Raw genomic sequence first — 17,481 nt, 5'->3', positions numbered from 1 at the left:
TCTGCCCTCCACCCTTACATTTCTGCCCCCAAAGGTTCCCATCCCGCTGCCATATCAGTTTAACCCCTCCCCAACAACATGAGCAAACTCTCCCTCGTGGACATTGGTTCTGCTGAGGTGCAGACCGTCCGGTTTGCACAGGTCCCAGCTCCCACAGAACGGTTCCAATGTCCCAAGAAATTGAATCCCTCCCTTCTGCAAAACACAGTCATCTGAACTATCCTGCGATTCCTACTCTGAAAAGTGGTAGCTCTCCCTGAGATTGCTACCTTTGAGGTCCGATTTTTTAATTTAGCTCCCAGCTCCCTAAATTCAGCTTCTAATTCCTCAGACACAGAGAGTCAGACCCAAACACATAAAGAGCACTCTAAAGACAGAGAGTGAGAGGCACAGATACATTGCACAATTCCATTTGTTTGAATGATACAAAGTTAACGACAAATGCAGATTCAACAGAATAGATTTTGGTATAACTGAGCAGGATGGCAGGAAATCGGTTTTAATTTAAAGATTTACCAGGAGTGGGGTTCGAACCCATGTAGGTATAAACCCTTTGGATTTTCCGTCCAACGCCTTAACAACTCGGCCATCCTGGTTTCGTCAGTATTCGGATTTTGTCTTTGTGAGAATCTGGGCTGCAGCTCCACTCTCACAGACACAGGTTTTCAATGAGCATTTTCGAATATTTATAGTAATATTGACACAGGGGCAACTCTCCTGTTCTTTTTCGAGTAATGCTCTGGGAACTTTCACATCCACCCGAGGGTGCAGACGGAGCTTCAATTTAACATTTTATCCGAAAGTCAACAGCTTCAACAATGCAAAATCCCCCAAGTACTGCATTTGAATGTCAGCCAAGATTATATGTTCAAGTCTCAGGAGTGGGACTTACACACACAACCTCCTTATTCAGTCGAGAATGCTGCCACTGAACCAAAGCCGATACCAAAGTTCACATCCGTATTATTTTCCCCAAGTCTTTTTATAAAGTTTCAGGACATACAGAAGTAATATTCAACATTTTAAAAAAGCTTCATTGTCGTCGGGGTATTGAACGCCTACCTCGCGCGTGAAAGAGAGGGATATTAACTAAGACACGAATGAGGAGCTGACGGGTGTGGATTCTGTCAGTGCAGGAATCGAGCTGAGAACAGAAATGGACACCATGAGAAGTAGACAGACACATTGAGAGACAGAGACAAACCGACAAACAGGGAGAGACAGACAGCAAGATAGAGACAACGTGAGACAGAAAGTGTGAGACTGAGAAGGAGAGGCAGACTGAGTGAGAAAAAGACACAAACACACACACATACAGATATAAAGAGAGAGAGGGAATCAGTGAGAGAAAGACAGTGATAAAGACAGTAACAAGGAGAGAGACAGATGAAGAGTGAGCGACAGATAGAGAGATATAGAGAGATATAAACAGAAAATGATGGAAATACTCAGCAGGTTAGAGACAGGAACTAACAGAGACAGGCAAATAGAGACAGACAGGTCGAGACACAGACAGACAGAGATGATGGGAATGAGAGAGACAGTCAGACAGAGAGACTGAGAGAATCCCACTGGAACAGAACTGGACATCGTGAGAAAGAGACAGACACGTTGAGAGACAGACAAAGAGGGAAACAGGGAGAGACAGACAGCGAGATAGAGGCAAAGAGAGACAGAATGTTTGAGATTGAGAGGGAGGGTCAGTCTGAATGAGAAAACGACTCAAACACATACATACAGAGAGATGTGTTTGTGTGCTCCATAAAGAGAAGGAGGCAAATATGATGCAATGACAGAGACAAAGACAGGGACAATGAAAGAGACAAAGAGGGAGACAGATAGAGAGAAAGACAGATAGAGACAATAATTCGGTTCTGTCTTTACAAAGGAAGATACAAAAAACCTTCCGAATGTACGAGGGGTCTGTGCATCTCGTGAGAATGAGGAACTGAAAGATATCCTTATTGGCGGGAAATTGTGTTGGAGAAATTGTTGGGATTAAAAGCCGATAAATCCCCGGCTCCTGATAGTCTACATCCCAGAGAACTTAAGGAAGTGGCCCTAGAAATAGTGGATGCATTGTTGATCATTTTCCAACAATCTATCGACTCTGGATCAGTTCCTATGGACTGGAGGGTAGCTAAGGTGATGGCACTTTTTAAAAAAGGAGGGAGAGAGAAAGCAGCTAATTATAGACCAGTTAGCCTGGCATCAGTCGTGGGGAAAATATTGGAATCAATCATTAAGGATGAAATAGCAACCCATTTGGAAAGCAGTGACAGGATCGGACCGAGTCAGCATGGATTTATGAAAGTGAAATCACGCTTGACGAATCTTCTGGAATTTTTTGAGGATGTAATGAGTAGAGTGGACAAGGAAGAACCAGTGGATGTGGTGTATTTGGACTTTCAATAGGCTTTTGACAAGGTCCCGCACTAGAGATTGGTGCACAAAATCATAGCGCATGGTATTGGGATTAATGTACTGACATGGATAAAGAACTGGTTGGCAGACAGGATGCAGAGAATCGGGATAAACGGGTCCTTTTCAAACTGGCAGGAAGTGACTAGTGGGGTGCCGCAGGGCTCAGTGCTGGGACTCCAGCTCTTTACAATATACATGAACGATTTGGTTGAAGGAATACCGTGTAATATCTCCAAGTTTGCGGATGACACTAAACTGGGTGGCGGTCCGAGCTGTGAAGAGGATGCTAAGAGGCTGCAGGGTGAATTGGACAGATTAGGTGAGTGGGCAAATACATGGCAGATGCTGTATAATGTGGATAAATGTGAGGTTATCCATTTTGGGGGCAACAACACGAAGGCAGAATATTATCTGAATGGCGGAAAACTAGAAAAAGGGGAGGTGCAGTGAGACCTTGGTGTTATGGTTCATCAGTCACTGAAAGTGGGCATGCAGGTACAGCAGGCGGAAAAGAAGGCAAATGGTATGTTGGCCTTCGTAGCTAGAGGATTTGAATATAGGAGCCAGGAGATCTTTCTGCAGTTGTACAAGGCCTTAGTGAGGACACACCTGGAATATTGTGTTCAGTTTTGGTCTCCTAGTCTGAGGAAGGACGTTCCTGCTGTTGAGGGAGTGCAGCGAAGGTTCACCAGACTGATTCCAGGGATGGCAGGACTGTCATATGAGGAGAGATTGGATCAACTAGGCCTTTAATCACTGGCGTTTAGAATGATGAGAGGGGATCTCATAGAATCATATAAGATTCTGACGGGAATGCACAGGTTAGATTCGGGAAGAATGTTCTCGATGTTGGGGAAGCCAGAACCAGGGGACATAGTCTTAGGATAAGATGTAGGCCATTTAGCAGTGAGATGAGTAGAAACTTCTTCACTCAGACAGTTGTTGACCGGTGGAATTCCCTGCCACAGAGAGCTGTTGAAGCCAGTTTATTGGATATATTCAAGAGAGAGTTAGATATGGTCCTTACGGTTAAGTGGATGAAGTGGGATGGAGAGGAAAACAGGAAAGGGTAACTGAAAGAATGATCAGCCATGATAATATTGAATGGCGGTGCAGGGTCGAAGGGCCTAATGGCCTACTCCTGCAGCTTTTTTCTATGTTTCTATGTTTCAAAAACAGAAAATGATGGAAATGTTCATCAGATTAGAGACAGGGACAAAATGAGACAGCAAAGACACGGACAGGGAGTGCTGCACTTGAGTGTTTGCCAAGATGATAATGCTCAAGTCTGAGAAGTGCGACTTGAACACACAAACTCCCGATTCTGTCGAGAATGCTGCCACTGAAACAAAGCCGATACAAAAGTTCACAACCTTATAATTTCCCCCAAGTCTGTTTTATAAGTTCCAGGACATACCAAATTCATGGTGATGATTTCCACAGACCGGTGAACATACACAGAGACATATATAGAGATAGACAGACACAGAGACACAGATAACCAAAAATTTGCACGCACCAACGGGCATGCACAGATGCCTTCTTCATCTCGAGGGATAGACAGGCTGAATCACTGTCGCAACTTTGACTGATGTTTGCGATTTTTGAAACGGATGTATCGTGAATATTGCAGATTAATAAAAATGAGAAAAAAATGTCAGTGTTGAAAGGTGTGGGACGTTATTCCATCGATCTTAGGATCAGTTTGGCAGAGAACCGGTTAAATTGTGAAATGGAATGAAAAATGCTGAGAATGGTAGTCGGCAGGATTCGAACATGCACGGGATAACCCAATGGATTTCTAGGCCATCGCCTTAACCACTCGGCCACGACTACTGTGTCGCTGCCTTTTCAAACGTTACTCAGAAAAAACTCAGTCATCCATCTCTGTGCAGCAGACGGCCAAAGACGCCTGAAAAATTCTCCGTTTGCTAAAAATCTGGACCAGGCAATCTCCTCTATCTGTATTTTTACAGTTCGATATTGCTCTGGAACTTTTTAATCTGAATCTCTTCCAAGAAATAGAAGTAAAATTCTACATTTTGAAACAACTGCCTCCCCGTCGGGGAATTGAACCCCGGTCTCCCGCGTGACAGGCGGAGATACTCACCACTATACTAACGAGGAACTGACGTGTACTAGTTCTGCCAGAGCAGTAATCGAGCCTCTGTGAACAGAACTGGACACCATGAGAAGTCAACAGACACATTGAGAGACAGAGACAAACCGACAAACAGGGAGAGACAGACAGCGAGATAGAGACAACGAGAGACAGAAAGTGTGAGACTGAGAAGGAGAGGCAGACTGAGTGAGAAAAAGACTCAAACATATACATATACAGAGATATGTGTGTGTTTGATCTATCAAGAGAGAGAGAGGGAAAGAGTGATAGAAAGACAATGATAAAGACAGTTACAAGGAAAGAGACAGATGGAGAGAGAGCGATAGAGACTGAAACAGAAAATGATGGACATACTTCTCAGCTTACAGGCAGGGACTAACAGAGACAGGCAAAGACATGGACAGACCGAAATGATGGGAAAGAGAGAGCCAGTCAGACAAACAATCTGAGAGAATCCCATTGGAACAGACGTGGCACCGTGAGAAAGAGACAGATTGAGAGACAGAGACAAACAGAGAAACAGGGACATCCAGTGTGAGTCAGACTGAGAGAGACAAAGACTCAAACATACAAACACATACACAACTCTCAGAAGAGAGAGAGAGGGAGAGACCGAGCGACGCAGATACATTTCACAATTTCATTTCATTATCGGTTCAGAGTGTCACATTGTTACAGAAAATTGCTGATTCAACCGATGAAAATCCGGTCTCACTGATCAGAATGGGAGGAAATCCGTGTTAAATTAAAGAGATACCAGGAGTGGTGTGCGAACCCACGCGGGAAAAATCCATTAAAATTCAAGGCCAACGCCTCAACCACTCGGCGATCCTCGTCCTGTGAGAGCCGGCATTCCGTCTCTTTGAGAATCTGGGCTTCAACCCCGACCCCACATACAAACACATACACATCGGCTTTCAGTGAGCATTTAGGAACATTTTTAGGAATATTGAGACGGGGGCAACTCTCCTATTCTTTTTCGAGTAATGCACTGGGAACTTTCATATCCACCCGAGGGTGCAGACGGAGCTTCAATTTAACATTTCATCCGAAAGACAACAGCTTCAACATTGCAAAATTCCCCAAGTGCTGCACTTGAGTGTTAGCCAAGATGATAATGCTCAAGTCTCAGAAGTGCGACTTGAACACACAAACTCCCGATTCAGTCGAGAATGCTGCCACTGAAACAAAGCCGATACAAAAGTTCACAACCTTATAATTTCCACCAAGTCTGTTTTATAAGTTCCAGGACATACCAAATTCATGGTGATGATTTCCACAGACAGGTGCACATACACAGAGATATATATAGAGATAGACAGACACAGAGACACACACACACATAACCAAAAATTTGCACTCACCAACGGGCATGCACAAATGCCTTCGTCATCTCGAGGGATAGACAGGCTGAATCACTGTCGCAGCTTTGACTGTTTGCGATTTTTGAAACGGATGTATCGCGAATATTGCAGATTAATAAAAATGAGAAAAAAATGTCAGTGTTGAAAGGTGTGGGACGTTATTCAATCTATCTCAGGATCAGTTTGGCAGAGAACCGGTTAAATTGTGAAATGGAAAGAAAAATGCTGAGAATCGTAGTCGGCAGGATTCGAACCTGCGCAGGATAACCCAATGCATTTCTAGTCCATCGCCTTAACCACTCGGCCACGACTACTATGTTGCTTCCTTTTTTAACGTTACTCAGAAAAAACTCAGTCATCCATCTCTGTGCAGCAGACGGCCAAAGACTCCTGAAAAATTCTCCATTTGCTAAAAATCTGGACGAGGCAATCTCCTCTACCTGTATTTTTACAGTTCGATATTGCTCTGGAACTTTTTAATATTCTTCTCTTCCAAGAAACAGAAGTAAAACTCTACGATATGAAATAACTGCCTCCCCGTCGGGGAATTGAACCCCAGTCTCCCGCATGAGAGGCAGGGATACTCACCACTATACTAACGAGGAACTGACGTGTACCAATTCTGTCAGAGCAGTAATTGAGCCACTGTGAACAGAACTGGGCACCATGAGAAGTCGACAGACACATTGAGAGACAGAGACAAACCGACAAACAGGGAGAGACAGACAGCGAGATAGAGACAACGAGAGACAGAAAGTGTGAGACTGAGAAGGGGAGGCAGACTGAGTGAGAAAAAGACTCAAACATTTCCATATACAGAGATGTGTGTGTGTGATCTATTATGAGAGAGAGAGGGAAAGAGTGATAGAGAGACAATGATAAAGACAGTTACAAGGAGAGAGACAGATGGAGAGAGAGCGATAGAGACTAAAACAGAAAATGATGGAAATACTTCTCAGCTTGCAGGCAGGGACTCACAGAGACAGGCAAAGACATGGACAGACCGAAATGATGGGAAAGAGAGAGACAGTCAGACAAAGAGTCTGAGAGAATCCCATTGGAACAGACGTGGCACCGTGAGAAAGAGACAGATTTAGAAACAGAGACAGACAGAGTAGTCAGACTGAGAGAGACAAAGACTCAAACACATGCACAAATCTCTGAAGAGAGAGAGAGAGAGGTAGAGACCGAGCGACGCAGATGCATTTCACAATTTCATTTCATTATCGGTTCAGAGTGTCACATTGTTACAGAAATTTGCTGATTCAACTGATGAAAATCCGGTCTCACTGATCAGAATTGGAGGAAATCCGTGTTAAATTAAAGAGGTACCAGGAGTGGGGTACGAACCCACGCGGTAAACAACCATTAAAATTCAAGGCCAACGCCTCAACCACTCGGCTATCCTGGTCCTGTGAAAACCTGCATTCTGTCTCTGTGAGAATCTGGGCTTCAACCCCAACCCCACATACAAACACAGACACATCGACTTTCAGTGAGCATTTTCGAACATTTTTAGTGATATTGAGACGGGGGCAACTCTCCTATTCTTTTTCGAGTAATGCACTGGGAACTTTCATTTCCACCCGAGGGTACAGACGGAGCTTCAATTTAACATTTCATCCGAAAGACAACAGCTTCAACATTGCAAAATTCCCCAAGTGCTGCACTTGAGTGTTCGCCAAGATGATAATGCTCAAGTCTCAGAAATGCGACTTGAACACACAAACTCCCGATTCAGTCGAGAGTGCTGCCACTGAACCAAAGCCGATACAAAAGTTCACAACCTTATAATTTCCCCCAGTCTGTTTTATAAGTTCCACGACATACCAAATTCATGGTGATGATTTCCACAAACAGGTGCACATACACAGAGACATATATAGAGATAGGCAGACACAGAGACACACACACACATAACCAAAAATTAGCACGCACCAACGGGCATGCACAGATGCCTTCGTCATCTCGAGGGATAGTCAGGCTGAATCATTGTCGCAGCTTTGACTGATGTTTGCGATTTTTGAAACGGATGTATCGTGAATATTACAGATTAATAAAAATGAGAAAAAAATGTCAGTGTTGAAAGGTGTGGGACGTTATTCCATCGATCTCAGGATCAGTTTGGCAGAGAACCGGTTAAATTGTGAAATGGAATGAAAAATGCTGCGAATCGTAGTCGGCAGGATTCGAACAAGCGCGGGATAACCCAATGGATTTCTAGTCCATCGCCTTAACCACTCGGCCACGACTACTGTGCTGCTGCCTTTCTAACGTTACTCAGAAAAAATTCAGTCATCCATCTCTGTGCAGCAGACGGCCAAAGACGGCTGAAAAATTCTCCGTTTGCTAAAAATCTGGACGAGGCAATCTCCTCTGTCTGTATTTTTACAGTTCGATATTGCTCTGGAACTTTTTAATATTCTTCTCTTCCAAGAAACAGAAGTAAAATTCTACATTTTGAAACACCTGCCTCCCCGTCGGGGAATTGAACCCCAGGCTCCCGCGTGACAGGCAGGGATACTTCCCACTATACTAACGAGGAACTGACGTGCACCAGTTCTGCCAGAGCAGTAATCGAGCCACTTTGAACAGAACTGGACACCATGAGAAGTCGACAGACACATTGAGAGACAGAGACAAACCGACAAACAGGGAGAGACAGACAGCGAGATAGAGACAACGAGAGACAGAAAGTGTGAGACTGAGAAGGAGAGGCAGACTGAGTGAGAAAAAGACTCAAACATATACATATACAGAGATGTGTGTGTGTTTGATCTCTTAAGAGAGAGAGAGGGAAAGAGTGATAGAAAGACAATGATAAAGAGAGTTACAAGGAAAGAGGCAGATGGAGAGAGAGCGATAGAGACTGAAATAGAAAATGATGGACATACTTCTCAGCTAACAGGCAGGGACTAACAGAGACAGGCAAAGACATGGACAGACCGAAATGATGGGAAAGAGAGAGCCAGTCAGACAAAGAATCTGAGAGAATCCCATTGGAACAGACGTGGCACCGTGAGAAAGAGACAGATTGAGAGACAGAGACAAACAGAGAAACAGGGACAGCCAGAATGAGTCAGACTGAGAGAGACAAAGACTCAAACATACAAACACATACACAACTCTCTGAAGAGAGAGAGAGGGAGAGACCGAGCGACGCTGATACATTTCACAATTTCATTTCATTATCGGTTCAGAGTGTCACATTGTTACAGAAAATTGCTGATTCAACCGATGAAAATCCGGTCTCACTGATCAGAATGGGAGGAAATCCGTGTTAAATTAAAGAGATACCAGGAGTGGTGTGCGAACCCACGCGGGAAAAATCCATTAAAATTCAAGGCCAACGCCTCAACCACTCGGCGATCCTCGTCCTGTGAGAGCCTGCATTCCGTCTCTGTGATAATCTGGGCTTCAACCCCGACCCCACATACAAACACATACACATCGGCTTTCAGTGAGCATTTAGGAACATTTTTAGGAATATTGAGACGGGGGCAACTCTCCTATTCTTTTTCGAGTAATGCTCTGGGAACTTTCATATCCACCCGAGGGTGCAGACGGAGATTCAATTTAACATTTCATCCGAAAGTCAACAGCTTCAACATTGCAAAATTACCCAAGTGCTGCACTTGAGTGTTTGCCAGGATGATAATGCTCAAGTCTCAGAAGTGCGACTTGAACACACAAACTCCCGATTCAGTCGAGAGCGCTGCCACTGAACCAAAGCCGATACAAAAGTTCACAACCTTATTATTTCCCCCAATTCTTTTTTATAAGTTCCAGGACATACCAAATTCTTGGTGATGGTTTCCACAGACAGTTGCACATGCATAGAGACATATATAGAGATAGACAGACACAAAGACACGCACAAACATAACCAGAAATGTGCACGCACCAACGGGCATGCACAGATGCCTTCGTCATCTCGAGGGATAGACAGGCTGAATCACTGTCGCAACTTTGACTGATGTTTGCGATTTTTGAAACGGATGTATCGTGAATATTGCAGATTAATAAAAATGAGAAAAAAATGTCAGTGTTGAAAGGTGTGGGACGTTATTCCATCTGTCTCAGGATCAGTTTGGCAGAGAACCGGTCAAATTGTGACATGGAATGAAAAATGCTGAGAATCGTAGTGGGTAGGATTCGAAAATGCGCGGGATAACCCAATGGATTCCTAGGCCATCGCATTAACTACTCGGCCACGACTACTGTGCCGCTGCCTTTTCAAACGTTACTCAGAAAAAACTCAGTCATCAATCTCTGTGCAGCAGACGGCCAAAGACGGCTGAAAAATTCTCCATTTGCTAAAAATCTGGACGAGGCAATCTCCTCTGTCTCTATTTTTACAGTTCGATATTGCTCTGGAACTTTTTAATATGAATCTCTTCCAAGAAACAGAAGTAAAATTCTACATTTTGAAACACCTGCCTCCCCGTCGGGAAATTGAACCCCGGTCTCCCGCATGACAGGCGGGGATACTCACCACTATACTAACAAGGAACTGACGTGCACCAGTTCTGCCAGAGCAGTAATCGAGTCACTGTGAACAGAACTGGACACCATGAGAAGTCGACAGACACATTGAGAGACAGAGACAAACCGACAAACAGGGAGAGACAGACAGCGAGATAGAGACAACGAGAGACAGAATGTGTGAGACTGAGAAGGAGAGGCAGACTGAGTGAGAAAAAGACTCAAACATATACATATACAGAGATGTGTGTGTGTTTGATCTATTAAGAGAGAGAGAGGGAAAGAGTGATAGAAAGACAATGATAAAGACAGTTACAAGGAAAGAGACAGATGGAGAGAGAGCGATAGAGACTGAAACAGAAAATGATGGACATACTTCTCAGCTAACAGGCAGGGACTAACAGAGACAGGCAAAGACATGGACAGACCGAAATGATGGGAAAGAGAGAGCCAGTCAGACAAAGAATCTGAGAGAATCCCATTGGAACAGACGTGACACCGTGAGAAAGAGACAGATTGAGAGACAGAGACAAACAGAGAAACAGGGACAGCCAGAGTGAGTCAGACTGAGAGAGACAAAGACACATACATACAAACACATACACAACTCTCTGAAGAGAGAGAGAGGGAGAGACCGAGCGACGCAGATACATTTCACAATTTCATTTCATTATCGGTTCAGAGTGTCACATTGATACAGAAAATTGCTGATTCAACCGATGAAAATCCGGTCTCACTGATCAGAATGGGAGGAAATCCGTGTTAAATAAAAGAGATACCAGGAGTGGTGTGCGAACCCACGCGGGAAAAATCCATTAAAATTCAAGGCCAACGCCTCAACCACTCGGCTATCCTCGTCCTGTGAGAACCTGCATTCCGTCTCTGTGAGAATCTGGGCTTCAACCCCAACCCCACATACAAACACATACACATCGGCTTTCAGTGAGCATTTACGAACATTTTTAGGAATATTGAGACGGGGGCAAATCTCCTATTCTTTTTCGAGTAATGCACTGGGAACTTTCATATCCACCCGAGGGTGCAGACGGAGATTCAATTTAACATTTCATCCGAAAGTCAACAGCTTCAACATTGCAAAATTCCCCAAGTGCTGCAGTTGAGTGTTAGCCAAGATGATAAAGCTCAAGTCTCAGAAGTGCGACTTGAACACACAAACTCCCGATTCAGTCTAGAGTGCTGCCACTGAACCAAAGCCGATACAAATGTTCACAATCTTATTATTTCCCCCAAGTCTTTTTTATAAGTTCCAGGACATACTAAATTCATGGTGATGAATTCCACAGACAGTTGCACATACACAGAGACATATATAGAGATAGACAGACACAAAGACACGCACACACATAACCAAAAATGTGCACGCACCAACGGGCATGCACAGATGCCTTCGTCATCTCGAAGGATAGACAGGCTGAATCACTGTCGCAACTTTGACTGATGTTTGCGATTTTTGAAACGGATGTATCGTGAATATTGCAGATTAATAAAAATGAGAAAAAAATGTCAGTGTTGAAAGGTGTGGGACGTTATTCCATCTATCTCAGGATCAGTTTGGCAGAGAACCGGTTAAATTGTGAGATGGAATGAAAAATGCTGAGAATCGTAGTCGGCAGGATTCGAACATGCGCGGGATAACCCAATGGATTTCTAGTCCATCGCCTTAACCACTCGGCCACGACTACTGTGCCGCTGCCCTTTCAAACGTTACTCAGAAAAAACTCAGTCATCCATCTCTGTGCAGCAGACGGCCAAAGACGGCTGAAAAATTCTCCGTTTGCTAAAAATCTGGACGAGGCAATCTCCTCTGTCTGTATTTTTACAATTCGATATTGCTCTGGAACTTTTTAATATGAATCTCTTCCAAGAAACAGAAGTAAAATTCTACATTTTGAAACACCTGCATCCCCGTCGGGGAATTGAATCCCGGGCTCCCGCGTGACAGGCAGGGATACTTCCCACTATACTAACGAGGAACTGACGTGCACCAGTTCTGCCAGAGCAGTAATCGAGCCACTGTGAACAGAACTGGACACCATGAGAAGTCGACAGACACATTGAGAGACAGAGACAAGCCGACAAACAGGGAGAGACAGACAGCGAGATAGAGACAACGAGAGACAACGAGGTGGACAAGTCCCCTGGACCTGATGACATGCATCCCAGGGTCTTCAGAGAAGTGGCTGCAGAGATAGTGGATGCACTGGTTGTTATCTACCAATATTCCCTGAACTCTGGAGAAGTCCCAGTGGACTGGAAAACAGCAAATGTAACACCCCTATTTCAGAAAGAAGGGAGACAGAAAGCAGGAAACTATAGACCAGTTAGTCTACCATCTGTCAGTGGGATAATACTGGAGTCCATCATTAAGGAAAAGTAGCAGGACATTTTGAAAATCATATTGCAGTCAAGCAGATTCAACATGGTTTTATGAAAGGGAAATCATGTTTGACAAATTTGCTGGAGTTGATTGAGGATGTAACGAGCAGAGTGGATGAAGTAGAACCAGTTGATGTCGTATATGTGGATTTCCAGAAAGCATTTGATAAGTTGCCACACAAAAGGTTACTGCAGAAGCTGAGAGCTCATGGAGGTGGGGGTAATATATTAGCATGGATAGAGGATTGGCTAACTAACATAAAACAGAGACTCAGGATAAATGGGTCATTTTTAGGTTGCCAATCTGTAACTAATGGGGTGACACAGGGATCAGTGCTGGGGCCTCAACTATTTACAATTTATATTAATGACTTGAATGAAGGGACCGACAGTAATGCAGCCACATTTGCTGATGATACAAAGATAGGTGGGAAAGCAAGTTGTGAGGAGGAGGCAACAAATCTACAAAGGGATATAGACCGGCTCAGTGAGTGGGGAAAAATCTGGCAGATGGACTATAATGTGGTAAAAGTCAGGTTATCCCCTTTGGTAGGAAAAATAAAAACGTGAATTATTATTTAAATGGGGTTGATTACAAAATGTTGTAGTACAGAGGGATCTGGGGGTTCTTGTCCAAGAATCTCAATAGGTTAACATGCAGGTACAGCAAATAATCAGGAAAGCAAATGGAATGCTGGGCTTTATTGCAAGGGGGTGGAGTATAAAAGTCGGGAAGTCCTGCTACAACTGTACAGGCCATTGGTAAGACCACAGCTGGAGTACTGCACACAGTTTTGGTCTGGACTTGTCTCCATTCCCGTGCCGAGGGGATTGTTACACCAGACGGGAGGGGCAACTATGGGGACACTGATTCCGCACCAATTCCCATTCTCCTCCTTTCTGGTGGATAATGGAGGGGCCACTGTGTGTAATGTGCAAGTCAGTAAGCATTGTCAGCAAGCTCTTTTTGGAGATTATATTCAGTGGAAAGTTTGACACTATTGTAGATTTTGTACCAAAGATCAATGTAGGATTCAAGTAAAAATGCATAATTTTATTGCAAACTAAATTTCTGTTGAGAGTCGCTGAATTAAGCGGGAAGATAACACACAGCGTTTCTTAAATGGACACTGCAGCCTCGAGAACACAATCAGCAATATATCCAGAGTATTAAAGTCCAGCCCAGTTATAGGGTTATTATCAGCAGAAACAAACCCCAACTGTCAGAATGAACATGGTTCAGTCGGGATGTGATTAACAGCAGATTCCAACACCTGCAGTCACTTGTGAACTGCTGGTGTTTCAGCAGGTGGGATGACCCTGAGAATCCCTTCACACACATGGGGCAGGTGAACGGCCTCTGCCCAGTGTGAATGCGTCGATGAATTTCCAGCACAGACGGCGATCTGAATACCTTCCCATAGTCCCCACAGTTTCTCCATGGTGCTGGTATCCTTGTGACTCTGGATGGTTGGACGATCAGTTGAAGCCTCGCCCACACTCACAACACGTTTACAGTTTCACCCCGCTGTGAATGGTGCGATGTTTCTTCAGGCTGTGTGATTGGTTAAAGCTTTTTCCACAGGCAGAGCACTGGATCAATCACTCGGGTGTGTGTGTCTCTGTGCTTTTCCAGTCACACTGATGTTTGAAATCTTTTCCCACAGGCAGGACAGACAAACATTTCTCCTTCCACTTTCAAAGGACGATGATATTCGGGTCCTGATGAATCGATTGAGTCCGTCAGATCTTGACATGATGTTTGGTTTGTGTTTCCTGTCTGAAAATCTCCCCTTCTAATACGCTGTAAAAGGAGATAACAAAACTCATCACTGTCAGTACAAGACAGAAATTCAGGATAGACACATCTAGTTTCCATGGAACATTCTTTCCTCTCTTGTTCTTCCAAAGCTTTAAATCCCTGTCCAACACATTGTCCCTCCTGCTGTGCTGAAATCCAAATCAACACACATTTCTAAACTGTTGCTCCTCCACTCCCAGTTTTCAACACCAATTCTGGTTGGGTTCAGTTCGACACTCACTGGTTCTCCTCCCCTTAAGGTACTGACTCTGGCTGGGTTCAGTTCTACACTCACTGGTTCTCCTCCCCTTAAGGTACTGACTCTGGCTGGGTTCAGTTCTATACTCACTGGTTCCCCTCCCCTTAGAGTACTGACTCTGGCTGGGTTCAGTTCTACATTCACTGGTTCCCTTCCCCTGAAGGTACTGATTCTGGCTGGGTTCAGTTCTACACTCACTGGTTCCCCTCCCCTGAAGGTACTGACTCTGGCTGGGTTCAGTTCTACACTCACTGGTTCCCCTCCCCTGAAGCTACTGACTCGGGCTGGGTTCAGTTCTACACTCACTGGTTCCCTTCCCTTGAAGGTACTGACTCTGGCTGGATTCAGTTCTACACTCACTGGTTCCCCTCCCCTGAAGGTACTGACTCTGGCTGGGTTCAGTTCTACACTCACTGGTTCCCCTCCCCTGAAGGTACTGACTCTGGCTGGGTTCAGTTCTACACACACTGGTTCCCCTCCCCTGAAGGTACTGACTCTGGCTGGGTTCAGTTCTACACTGACTGGTTCCCTTCCCCTGAAGGTACTGACACTGGCTGGGTTCAGTTCTACACTCACTGGTTCCCCTCCCCTGAAGGTACTGACTCTGGCTGGGTTCAGGTCTACACTCACTGGTTCCCCTCCCCTGAAGGTACTGACTCTGGCTGGGTTCAGTTCTACACTCACTGTTTCCCTTCCACTGAAGGTACTGACTCTGGCTGGGTTCAGTTCTATACTCACTGGTTCCCCTCCCCTTAAGTGCTGACTCTGGCTGGGTTCAGTTCCACACTCACTGGTCCCCTTCCCCTGAAGGTACTGACTCTGGCTGGGTTCAGTTCTGCACTCACTGGTTCCCTTCCGCTGAAGGTGCTGACTCTGACTGGGTTCAGTTCTACACTCACTGGTTCCCCTCCCCTGAGGTTATGACTCTGGTTGGGTTCAGTTCTACACTCACTGGTTCCCTTCCCCTAAAGGTGCTGACTCTCGTTGGGTTGTGTTCTACACTCACTGGTTCCCCTCCCCTGAAGGTGCTTACTCTGACTGGGTTCAGTTCTACACTCACTGGTTCCCCTCCCCTGAAGGTACTGACTCTGGTTCGGTTCAGTTCTGCACTCACTGGTTCCCTTCCCCTGAAGGTGCTGACTCTGGCTGGGTTCAGTTCTACAATCACTGGTTCCCCTCCCCTGAAGGTGCTGATTCTGGTTGGGTTCAGATCCGCACTCACTGGTTCCCCTCCCCTGAAGGTGCTGATTCTTGTTGGGTTCAGTTCCACACTCACTGGTTCCCCTCTCTCTCCTCCCCTGAAGTTTTTTTTTCTGTTAAGTTAGTATTTAGTCTTTAAATAAAGGTTAATTAAATCAGCGGATTGCTGAGTCGTTGCTGGGTATATTTCTCTAAGATTTAGAGTTTAGTTCTACTTGATAATTGCGAGTGTAACTGGAGGGATGACAGGACAGCTCAGTTCCGTGGATTACACATCCTGTGGCATGTGAGCAATCCTGGAAGCTTCACATAGCCGGGACGACCACATGTGCAAGAGGTGTCTCCAGCTGCACCAAATCCAGCTCCGCGGTTTGGAGCTTGAGCGGCGGCTGGAGTCACTGCGGTGCATCCATGAGACTGAGAGCTACGGGGATCTCACGTTTCTAGAGGTGGTCACCCCGCAGCTTAAGAATGTGCAGGCAGAGGGGGATTGGGTGACCCCTGGACAGAAGAGGAGGACCAGACAGGTAGTGCTGGAGTCCCCTGAGTCCATCTCGCTCTCCAACCGGTTCTCTGTTCTGAGTACTGGTGAGGGCGATGGTGGCTCTGGGAGTGAGCCAGAGCCACATTCACAGCACCTTGGGTGTCTCAGCTGTGCGGGGGGGAGGAAGAAGAATGGAAGAGCTCTAGTGATAGGGGATTCAATAGTCAGGGGAGCAGACAGGTGTTTCTGCAGCCGCAGACGTGACTCCAGGATGGTATGTTGCCTCCCTGGTGCCAGGATGTCACTGAGCGGCTGCAGGGCATTCTGGGGGGAGAGGGTGAACAGCCGGAGGTTGTGGTCCACATCGGGACCAATGACACAGGTAGAAGGAGGGGTGAGGTCCTGCAGGCAGCATTTAAGGAGCTAGGAGAGAGATTAAAAAGCAGGCTCTCAAAGCTAGTAATCTCCGGATGACTCCCGATGCCACGAGCTCGTGAGTACAGAAATAGGAGGATAGAACAGATGAATACGTGGCTGGAGAGATGGTGCAGGCGGGAGGGCTTTAGTTTACGGAGGCATTGGGACCGTTTCTGGGGGAGGTGGGACCGGTACAAGCTGAAAAGATTGCACCTCAACAGAGCCGGGACCAATATCCTCACGGGGGGGTTGCTAGTGCTGTTGGAGAGAGTTTAAACTCGCTTGGCAGGGCGACGGGAACCTGAAAATAGATTCAGTAGGGAGGGGAGTAAAGCTGGAATTAGAAAGCAAAATAAAATTAAAGAAAGTGAGTTTGAAGGAGAGAGGAAATAAGCAGGAAAAAAGTGTAAAAAAAACAAACTTAAAGCCACTTTGTCTAAATGCACGTATCATTTTGTAACAAAATAGATGAGTTGACGGCACAAATAGATACAAATGGGTATGATCTGATAGGCATTACAGAGACAT

The 17,481-nt window shown here is 45.3% G+C and overlaps 3 non-coding genes and 1 pseudogene across 3 annotated transcripts; 1 reads left to right on the top strand and 3 right to left on the bottom strand.

The window, feature by feature from the left end:
• The window catches only part of LOC139235564 (zinc finger protein 835-like), a 97,221-nt pseudogene that overhangs the window by 30,723 nt on the left and 49,017 nt on the right, over positions 1 to 17,481 (top strand).
• Positions 514 to 596, bottom strand: trnaf-gaa (transfer RNA phenylalanine (anticodon GAA)). Its single transcript has one exon. It is a non-coding gene; the product is annotated as a tRNA-Phe (tRNA).
• On the bottom strand, positions 4,480 to 4,551 carry trnad-guc (transfer RNA aspartic acid (anticodon GUC)). The gene has a single exon. It is a non-coding gene; the product is annotated as a tRNA-Asp (tRNA).
• On the bottom strand, positions 12,018 to 12,098 carry trnas-aga (transfer RNA serine (anticodon AGA)). The gene has a single exon. It is a non-coding gene; the product is annotated as a tRNA-Ser (tRNA).

The sequence above is a fragment of the Pristiophorus japonicus genome, chromosome 23 (genome assembly GCF_044704955.1).
Source record: "Pristiophorus japonicus isolate sPriJap1 chromosome 23, sPriJap1.hap1, whole genome shotgun sequence".
Lineage (NCBI taxonomy): Eukaryota > Metazoa > Chordata > Chondrichthyes > Pristiophoridae > Pristiophorus > Pristiophorus japonicus.
This window is presented reverse-complemented; position numbering and strand designations above follow the sequence as displayed.